The following is an 11,127-nucleotide window of genomic DNA, read 5'->3' as shown; positions in this document are numbered from 1 at the left end:
ATTTGCCAAAACGTTCATAGATATGCTATTTTTTAGCTATCGATGATTGAATGGAAGAACTTGTGAGATGAACATAAAAAAGTCTCATATATACAGTACGTCCGTTGTACTGAGTATATCTGTTATACTCACAGGCCAATCCTTTTATAAAGATTGAATACAATTTCATACGTTGAAATTGGTTGTTACCTCCCCATTCCCTTAATCTGAAAATATTAAATAAGTGGATTTGCAAAGATCTACTTACAATTTCATGATTTGACGGCTTAAACGGAAAAATTCATTCATCTTTTGTATGATGGAATGATTCTCATTTCATCATAAGGGGGAGTATATGTAATAATGAATGAAATATTCATTTCCGAACATTGTTAAAGGGAATCTGATGCAAAGATCAAATATTCATTTCCGAACATTGTTAAAGGGAATCTGATGCAAAGATAAAGGGGGAGTAACTTCGAAAATGGCAAAAGACTCAAAAGAAGAAGTGCGACTGAAGATGATTAAAGAAAGATTATTTGTGTGCTACATTGACTAAGAGATGTTGAATGTGATCATCTTAACAAAAGTTTACTGAAGACTTGTTTTCTGAAGATTCTTTGAAGATTACATCTTGTACAGTGTTTTTTTTGAAGATCATTTTTGAATATGTTCTACATTGTTAAAAGAGAAGATCACCGTGATTCTACATTCGAGGGGGAGAATGCTAGAAGATCTTTCTCAACAGTTGATCGTTTGAAGATTACATGTTGAAGAAGACATATTGTGCATTTTGTTTCAAAGTTCAAACAAGTACTCAAAGCGCATAATTTTCTTTCAAATCTGAATACAAAGGGGGAGAATGTTAGGACTGAGAAATCAGTATTAATTGTATTCGTCTTGAAAGTTTATAAATAGTCTATAATTGTAAAAAGTCAGCATGTTTGACTTTTCTTTTAGAAGTTTGACTTTGACTTTGTTAGTAGGTTTGACCATATAAATAGTGGTTAGTGTTTGTAATTAAAAGAAGAGGAGCTCATTTGTAATAATTCATACGTAATGAGAGTTTGACTGAGCTTTACAAGTTTGACTTTTTCTCTCAAAGTTCATATCATGTTCTTGAATGCAATATCAAGATTCTGCCATTGTTATGAAGCTAAATGAAGATTGATCAGTGATATTGTGGACTCACACATTGTAAATATTTTGTGCATATGAAAACCCGTGAACTCACCAACTCTTTGTAGTTGACGTCGTTTTATGTTTCATGCTTTTCAGGAAATTAAGTAAGAAGGGAAGTTTTAGAAGATCAGATGCGATAACACCAGTTCACAAGTTTTAGAAATTTCTTTTTGTAAATAATGTTTTCTTTGTGAACAGTAAAGTTATGAATTTGTAAATTTTCATGGATTATGTAATTAATGGTGATATCTATTGAATGGAGCTATGAAATGCTACCTGTTAGCCTCATGTTTCCACTTTAGCAGGGTGTGACAAATTTGGTATCAGAGCCTCTGTTATAGAGAACAACAGTTTTTCTTAGAACCAAACTATAACCAAATGCTTTCAAAACAAAGATACTAAGTATAACTAGAGGATGAAAGTCGTGTTATTATACTTAAATTAAACAGAGCCTGATCACCTATGTTTAACTTAAGTATTATGATAAAAGATTCTCATCGGTTGTGCTGAAAGTATGCTCAAATATAGAAATTTTATCTAAAAACATGAAAAGCATGATTGTGTGAGTTTGCATAAATTTTGAATATCCATCGCCCTAGACTAAGCGTAAGCTCTAGTTGTGAAGTTAAGTAAGTTATATAGAGCACTAAGACAACCCGAAGGTCAACTCTGTATCTAGATGCTTGGTAGTTAAACATAGATAAAGGGTTTAGTCTCTATAACCTTTGTATTCAAAAGTTTGCACTATGCATTAGGTAAGATTTTCCTGGACGTAGGAAGTGAGCTTGTGTGTTTTAGTTTTGATTAAGGACCATTATTGTATAAATGAGGAGCGTTCTTGATCTTGAGAGCCAGAAGCTCTGGTTAGAGGAACCAGAGGCTCTGGTCCATGAAAGGAAGATATATATTTCTGCATGAGGAACCAGAGATTGATTGTAGGTGATCCATCGGTTTGCCAAGTATGAGGAACCAAAGATCGATGGGAGGTGATCCATTGCTTCGTAAAGTTATGAAGAACCAGATGCCGATGAATTAGAAATCCCTTACATTACTTAGTGGATGTTGAATCAGAGGTCGATGAGCTAATAGTCAAACATTGTTCCAAGTATGAGAACTTCGACCAGAAGCTTTGGTAATACAACCAGAGGCTCTGGTCATCCAGAAGCTCTAATTTGTTTTCTATCCTTTGCCTCTACATAGTAACTCTCATCCTAAACTTAAGAATTTCATTGATGATGTTGTTTAGTAATTAATTTTGCCAATATTACAGATCACTATGTCATCATCTAGTGAATATTCAGCGGACGAATCCGGCTACACGATCGGTCGATCTAGAAGGAATATATCAATCAATACGGATGTGGACCCATATGATCATGAGGACTTAGCGACTAGTGAGACACCTGCTTTACCACCTACATCAGTGTTACTTCCATCGGAGCCAGTGCCCGATGTACTACCTCAGACGTTTCATGGCCCAAGGATTAGGGTTACGGCCAGGAAAAGTGTATCTCTACCTCGAAGGGTGACTTTCGAGAATTCTAGTAGAATCAGAGGAGAAGCATCCCAAACTCAACCTAGGAGCAGAGACTCACGAGTGATGACTGGAGTACCTGCATCTTACACCCAGGGCATGACTCTGGATGAACGAGAATGGGTGCAGAGAATTGTAGTGGAAACTCAAACTCATCAGACCCGGCTGGGAAATCAGAGATTTGGGGATAGGTTTGGTAAGAATAGGAAGGCGGTAGGAAACTTTGGGGTTCAGACTCAAGTGGTAAATCAAGGAAGCAAACGTAAGTGCAATAAATGTAAATTTCCACATTGGGGAAATTGCATCATTTGTCAAAGGTGCCACAGAGGGGGCCATTCCACAAAAGATCGTCGAAGGCAATTATGATTTGAATGTGGGAGTCCGGATCATATGAGAAATGTATGTCCAAAGAGAAAGCAAGGAACAAATGTTAATCAAGCTCGACCAGACAACCAAGGAAACTCAGAAAGTCAAGCTCGGGGGCGAGCATTTGTAATTGGAGCAAGGGAGGCCAGGCATGATCCTAATGTGGTTACATGTACATTTCTCTTAAATAATGAATTTGCATCAGTATTATTTGACTCAGGAGCTGATAGAAGTTTAGTATCTTTAGATTTTAGGCCAAGGATTAATTTATAATCTCAAAGGATGAAGGAAGATTATATAATAGAGTTTGCCAATAGCCAAGAAATTAGGACTAGAGATATAATCATGGGCCGCACTCTAAGCTTAGCTCAGAAGGATTTTAGCATAGACCTTATCCTGATTGAGTTAGGAAGTTTTGATATAGTTATAGGAATGGACTAGCAATCCAAAAATTGAGCTGAAATATTTTGTTCGGAAAAGATTATTGGAAAACCCCAAGAAAGAGGATAAACACTTATAATTCAAGGAGAGGAGTCCGATCGGAAAATTAAGATAGTATCATGCATGGAGATGCATAAGTATTTAAAGAAGAACTATGATGCATTTTTGGCACATATTATAGATAAGAAAGTTAAAGGGAGAAGTATTGAAGACTTCCCTGTAGTACGGGAGTTCCCCGAAGTGTTCCCGAGGATCTACCAGGATTACCCCCACCTAGACAAGTCGAATTTGGTATCGACTTAATTCCTGGAGCTGCCCCAGTAGCAAAGGCATCATACCGATTGGCCCCATCGAAGATGCAAGAGATGTCGGGACAACTCCAAGAGTTGTTAGATAAAGGATACATAAGACCCAATTTTTCACCATGGGGAGCACCAGTTTTGTTCGTCAAGAAGAAAGATGGATCGATGCGGATGTGTATCGACTATAGGGAGCTTAATAAGTTGACTATCAAGAATCGATATCCTCTTCCTAGGATTGATGATTTATTTGATCAACTTCAAGGTGCTGTATATTTTTCAAAGATCGATCTGCGATCCAGATATCATCAAGTGAGAATTTGAGACGAGGACATCCCTAAAACGGCATTTAGAACCCGATACGGCCATTATGAATTTTTGGTTGTGCCATTTGGGTTAACCAATGCCCCGGCTGTATTCATGGATCTAATGAACAGGGTTTGCAAACCATACCTGGATGAATTTGTAATCGTCTTCATAGATGACATACTAATTTATTCACGAAGCAAGAAGGATCATGAGCAACATCTAAGATTGATATTAGAGCTACTTAGGGACTAGAAATTGTATGCAAAATTCTCCGAATGCGAATTTGAAGTACAATTCATTGGTCATGTGGTCAATGAAAAAGGAATTCATGTAGACCCTGCAAAGATTGAGGCCATTAAGAAATGGGAAACCCCAAGGACCCCGACAGAAATTCATCAATTTCTTGGTTTGGCAGGCTATTATCAACGATTCATTGCGAATTTTTCAAAGATTGTGCAACCACTCACAACCTTAACTCAAAAAGACAAGAAGTTTGTTTGGGGAGAGAAACAAGAAGAGGCTTTCGAAATTCTCAAGCATAGGCTATGCAATGCACCTATTCTATCATTACCAGAAGGTTCGAAAAACTTTGTGGTATATTACGATGCATCACATCAAGGATTAGGATGCGTACTTATGCAAAAAGATAAAGTCATTGCATATGCCTCAAGACAACTCAAAGTGCACGAGAAAAATTATACTACGCATGATCTAGAATTAGGAGCCATAGTATTTGGACATAAGATTTGGAGACATTACCTATACGGTACCAAGTGCACTGTGTTCACTGATCACAAAAGCCTTCAACACATCTTCAATCAAAAAATGTTAAATATAAAGCAAAGAAGATGGGTTGAACTGCTCAGTGATTATTATCGCGAAATTAAGTACCATCCAGACAAGGCTAATGTAGTAGTTGATGCTTTGAGCAGGAAAGAAAGAGTGAAGCCAACAAGGGTACGAGCTTTGGGAGTAGTAGTAACCACGAGTTTGAAAGCACAAATTCTTGAGGACCAAAAAGAGGCATTAAAGGAAGAGAATTTGAAAAATGAGACGCTACACCACATAGAAACTAAGTTCCAACTGAAGTCTGATGGAGTGAATTACTTGGGAAATAGGGTTTGGATTCCTAAGATTGGCAATCTTAGATCAATAATTTAGAATGAAGCCTATCGATTAAAGTATTCAATTCACCCCGGAGAGGATAAGATGTATAAGGAATTGAGGGAACACTATTGATGGCCTGGGATGAAGAAAGACATTGCTATACATGTGAATAAATGTTTAACCTGCGCAATGGTCAAGGCTGAACACCAAAAACCATCCGGTCTACTTCAGCAACCTGAGATTCCCTAATAGAAGTGGGAACAAATATCAATGGACTTCAGAACTAAGTTGCCCAGGACTGGGAAAGGGCATGATGCAATCTGGGTAATCATAGATCGACTGAAAAAATCTGCTCATTTTCTACCAATCCGAGAAGATTATAAGATGGAGAAACTGGCACAAATTTATATTGATGAAATCATCACTCGGCATGGGGTACCTCTTTCCATCATATCGGATAGAGCTAGTCGATTTACGTCAAGATTTTGGCAATCACTTCAAGAAGTAACTGGGCCCCCGATATATTGGTCCATTTGAAGTAACTGAAAGAGTTGGACCAGTTGCATATAAGCTAAATTTGCCACAGAAGTTAAGCACCATTCATGATACATTTCATGTATCAAATCTCAAAAAATGTTTAACCGACTGGTTCTACCATTGGAAGAGGTGCAAATTAACGATCACCTGCGCTTTGTTGAAAGACCGATAGAAATATTGGATAGAGAAGTCAAGCAGTTGAGGCGAAGTAAGATCTCGATTGTAAAAGTTCATTGGACCTTAAGGCATGGACCGGAGTACACATGGGAAATAGAGGACTTTATGAAAGACAAGTATCCTCAATTATTCACAAACGGGTCCAAAGCTAAGAATTGATGAATCAAATTTCGGGACGAAATTTTTCTGGCATGAGGAGACTGTGACATCCGTCACTTTTGGTGCATCAGGTTAGTATCTTTAAAGGGTTCTTATATTTAGGATTATAATTTATTAGGTGTTAGTCATGTTGATTAGAAATCAATTGACTTAGCTCCCAAATTATAGTTCAGGAAACCCTGTCCTGACGGGTAACTGATAAAGTAACTTATGTAATGCCAAATATATTAAAATTCTCCAAAAATAAATAAAGTTGATATTATATGTTGATCCCAGATCTCTCAATAACACTAATAATCAAGTTAAGAATAACCAAATTATAGTGTTTTAATGAACAAAATGATGACCACTCAAGAACAATGTATGAACATTCAAAGAACAATCTTGAGTGCCAATGATTTCACTTTATTCAATATGAAAAACGTAAAAAGCGACATTGTTTACAATAGGCCTAATCACCTATTTATACTAGAAGGCTAATTAGAAGATAACTATCTAGTGAGATTATTTAGCTAATCTTCTACTAACAGATAAAGTTTATCTAAACTATGATTAAGCTATAAATTAAGATAAACTTAAAGTCCAGCTGTCGATTAGTTATCTCCAGCTGTCTTCCATGGAATGATGATTTAACCTTATCTTCATATTTTCATCGTATGTCTCTGATTGAATTGCTGAAGAAAACTCTAAGTGTTGTTGACCAGAGGGGTGATGAAGATGCTATTTTCATCGCATCTCTGGTCGTTCATCGACCCTCTGGTTGTTCTTTAGACTTGGTCAATTCTGCCTTAACGTCTTCATCGGTCTTCTGGTTCTTCATCACTTATTGTCCTTCATTAATTTTACACTTATGAATTATGGGGTCTAATAATCTCCCCTAAGTAATGAAAGAACAAACATGAACTAATCTATGAACAATATCGAAGAACAGAGACTAATCTAAAGAAAAGCATCAAATTCCAAATTTTCATTGGATGATGAATTCTTACAGTACTGGAAGCAAAGACATTTCATTTTAAGGCAAAAATTTTAAAAACCCATTCATGATCTACCTTGAGATATTTCTCAGAAGCATAGTAGAAGTCTTCGATAGCTGATGACTGTAGATATCTCATGAATGAGTTTTTTCCCTTCTTCCCTTGGCACATGAGTTCTACCCAGTCTCTCTCTGATGACTTTCTGAAACCACTCAAGTATATCGGTTGAATACTTGAATGCTTCAGTTAGTCTAAAAAATTTATTTACCCCGAACTCATTCTTGAAGACAAGTCCAAGCTCGGGTTGAGTCAAGACAGAAGAAGATCTCTTCTCCTGCCGGCCAGGAAAGTCTTCATCAGGTGGAGTACAGGAGAGTCTTTTGATGCCTAGCTGAAGAGCAATCTAAAAATCACTTTTGGCTTGATGCTTCACGAGGGTCTCCATCGTCTTCACAATCCCTCTGTTTGCCATCCCAAATCTTATGCCTTGATCCTTTCGCTGAGTTGTGAATGCATAGAGGTCGATCAAGTCATAGGGATTGAGATTGATTAAGTCATTGTCATTGAAGACGCTAACCTGACCATGGGCTCTCTCCACTATGTACTCGATGTATTTTATAGCTCTGTTAGCCAAGGTCCTCATCTTTATGTCCATAACCATCCTTATCCCATCATTTGAAAAGACAGCCTGTGGTGGTTGGGTGGTCAGTTTAACAAACCTATGGTGTAGGAGGTCCATGGACTCTAGCGATAGAATTGGAGGATTGACAGTCAAACTTTCATCGTGATCGTGGTATAGGTACTGATGGATATTCTCTATCATAATGGTATCCCTTGGTGGTATCTCCGGACGTCTCTTTAGTGACTCCATATTCTCAATTATTTCATCAACTAAGCTCTGTGGAGGGTGCCTTGATGAAGAAGGAATGTCTGCTTGCACCTGGGTTGGTTCGATTGGGTGTTGAGTTTGGGTTATGGGTTGTGTATCGGTTGGCGATGGGATGGTTTCTTGGGTTTGCTCATGTTGGGGTGGTTCAGGTTCATCGGTTTGTGTTTGGGCTTGAGGTTATTGAGGTGAAGAGGGTTGGATGTTTAGTTGTTCGGGTTCATTGGGTAGGGTGATGAAATGTTCTTTGGTGCGATGAGTTGGTGATGGGGTTAATGGTAAGCTTGGTGTTGGTGAGGTAGTGAAAAGTGGGATGGTTTCTGTTGGCGGGGTTGATGGATTTTCATCGGTTGAGGAACTCAACACAATGGGTTCAGGTCTGGTAGCAAGGGGAACATGTACATTATGTACATCTTCAGAGGGTTGAGCCTCTGGTTCCCTTGCTTGGGTTTCTTGGTTTGGTGATGGTTGGTTTTGTGTTTGTTGGTGGGATGATGAAGGTACAACGGATGGTGCTTCCTGAGTTGTAGCAGCTGGGTTCTCCCCCTTATGAGGACCAAGACAATGATCATCTTGGTCTGGATCCTCATGCCTTGGCCTCTTCTACGGGCGGCTGGAGAAGCATGAAGCTCTGCTTCTCTTCTTCTTGAGGTGGTGGGAGGCCAGGTAGGCTCTCATAGCCTTTCTTCTTCGATTGGCCTCCATGGTTTATAGGAGGGAGTCAGTACGTGCTTGTTGATCAGCAAGGCTCTAGGAGAGAGCCTTGGTAGGTTGAGTCGCTCGATGGATGAATTTAACACTTATCTCGTTAAAAGAGGAGATAAGTGCCTTGGATAGAGCCCTGAGGTTGCTCTGGTGGCATACTCCGTGCTTGAGGATGAAGCTTATGCTAGCACGGAGGTGGTGGTGGATGTAGATGGAGGTATGGGAAGATTGGCGATGAGATTTCTCACCTCTGCAGTGAAGGAAGAAAAGGCTTCATCGAAGGATGGGCCTGCAGAGGGAGGTGGATGAGGGGGTGGTTGGGGTATTTGGGCTATTATAGTGGTTGGGAGTTGGGTTAGGGTGGTTTGGATAGTGGCTATTTGGTTGGTGAGAGAGTCTAGGGTTTCATCGATTGATGAAGTTGGTTGAGGTGGGGTTGGGTAAGGGATTTGGGAGATGAGGGTGGCTGGTAGGGCGTTGAGGGTTTGGAAGATGGTGTTTATCTCGGTGTTTATTGAGGCTAGTGTCTCATCGGTCGCAGTTTCCTGGGCCATGAGGATGGCGATGGTGTGAATGAGGAGTTGGTTTCTTTGGATGAAGAGGGAGGAGGTGGTGTTGTGGTGTTGGGTTACGGTTTGTTGCAGCATTTGGAGACGGGTTGTATTGTCTAGGGATTGGGTTGCAAGGGTGGCAAGGGATTGTTGAAGGGTGGTGATATTGATGGATGTTGGGTTGTCAACAATCCCTTGGATGATGAGTTTTAGGTCTTCCAAGGACCGCAGAACTGAGTCAACAAAGGCATGGAACTCAGCCTTTATGACCAGATCGGCCACGAGGGTAACCCCTGCAGCAACGGATGCTGCAGGTTGAGCCTCAGCTCCAGAGGCGCCTTCATTGCCTTGTGAAAATATAGGCCGTGAAGGACTTCCATCATGTCCTTGATAGCCCTCAAGTGAGGAGCTATCTCCTGATGTTGCAACTTCTTCTTCTTATTCGGTAGGATAGGAGAAGTAAGTGTGTTTCCCCTTCGTTAGATCAAGTATCGATGGGGGGGTTTTGTGCACGAATTGGAGACCACTCTGAACGATCTAGGGGTGCATCAATGTCAGAAGCAACACATGCTTCTGGGTGTGTGGGTGGTTGTGTCGAGCCTTGAGGCAATGGGGCTTTTATATCTGCATCGCCTCTTTATTGGGAGAGGGGCGATGGGTGTTATGGTTCCTTAGATAAATCATCTCCAGAGGCCCGAAGAATGGCCTCTGGATGGCTGGTTTGGATTGGGTTTGGACTAGGCCATCCTTGTTCAATACCCCTTTGGCCTTGATCGCTAGGGGTAGAGGTGGTGGTTGCCCTTTGGGAAGAGGGAGGGGGATTTGTTTGTGAAGGGTCGGGGGATGCACGAGGAGAGTCATCATCATCATCTTCATCATCCGATGAAGATGGCTCCTGTGCTCCCTCACTTGTCTGAGGGGACGACTTTATTCGCTTTGGGGTAGCTGCCATTGGTTCATGGGACAACATAGAGCGTTCGTAAGTTCTTCGGATCTCAGATGTCTCTGGAATGACACTGAGCATGGCTCTGGAGATTGGTCTGTTGATGGTGTATCCTTCCTTTGATAGTGTGGGTCGATGGCTATGCATCTTGAAGAGGGGAGTGAAGGGTTCCTCGGCCAGTAAGTTATGTTTCCTCATCGCATCCCGATGAAAAGAGATAGGAAACGAGGAAACAAAACAGAAGTTAGGGGTTTGCCGGTAGCCTGGAGCTTGCACTTCTTGACCACCGCAGAGTGAATCTCATTGTATACGAGGAAGGTGTAGTCAAGAGGGATGTTGAAGAAAAGTCCATACATAATCGACATTATGTTTATGTTTCCTTGATCTATCGACCCAAGCTTGCAGGTGAGTGTCCTGTTCAATATGGAAAAGAACATGTTCCACATTGGCTGTAAAAACTGCCTCTTAAAGTCGAAGGCATTGCGTAGGTCACGATTGTATCCTAACATTTGGATGAATCGGAGGATGTCTGAGGTGGTGGGTTGGTCGGCATATTGGTAATGTCGAGCTCTCGGCGGGTGGGAATGCACAGAACCCTAGAAATTTTTGCCCCGAGAGATGTTGAGTGATAGGATCACGTCGTTTGGGGCGTCAATGTCCCTCATTATTCCACGGCTGTCAGGGTCATACTCACAGGTCTGCCAGTATTGTTGGACATACTTTAGTGGTACGCCATTGTTGGTTAGAGTCAAGGCGGGTAGAAGAATGCAATTGCAGAAGAACTCGATCATGACAGCAAACTTGTCGTCGAACAGGGTGGTTCGAAGTTCGATGGCATAGTTGTTGGGCTTCATTGGGAGGAAGACTATCGTGCGGCTGTTGGCACCAGTGGATTGAACGTGGCTGTCGTTGTCATTGGACTCGTGTGATGCGGAGGAGGCCATTGCGTATGAAGTTGCAGGTGAGATTGTTCGT

This window comes from Cynara cardunculus, assembly GCF_001531365.2.
Source record: "Cynara cardunculus var. scolymus isolate 2C chromosome LG 17, CcrdV1, whole genome shotgun sequence".
NCBI lineage: Eukaryota > Viridiplantae > Streptophyta > Magnoliopsida > Asterales > Asteraceae > Cynara > Cynara cardunculus.
This window is presented reverse-complemented; position numbering follows the sequence as displayed.